Raw genomic sequence first — 219 nt, 5'->3', positions numbered from 1 at the left:
AAGAAGAAAAAAAAAAAAAGAACGAGGGCATCCTGAGTTTTGCAGGCAAATGGATAGAACTAGAAAATATCATCCTGAGTGAGGTAGCTCAGACCCAAAAAGACATGCATAGTACGTAATAAGTGGATACTAGTCAAAAAAAAGTGCAGAATACCCAAGATACAGTCCATAGAACTCAAAAAGGTCAACAAGTTGAAGGACCCAAGTGAGGACGCCTCA

This window comes from Mastomys coucha, unplaced genomic scaffold (genome assembly GCF_008632895.1).
Source record: "Mastomys coucha isolate ucsf_1 unplaced genomic scaffold, UCSF_Mcou_1 pScaffold21, whole genome shotgun sequence".
In the NCBI taxonomy this organism is placed as follows: domain Eukaryota; kingdom Metazoa; phylum Chordata; class Mammalia; order Rodentia; family Muridae; genus Mastomys; species Mastomys coucha.
Note: the sequence above shows the minus strand (reverse complement) of the source record.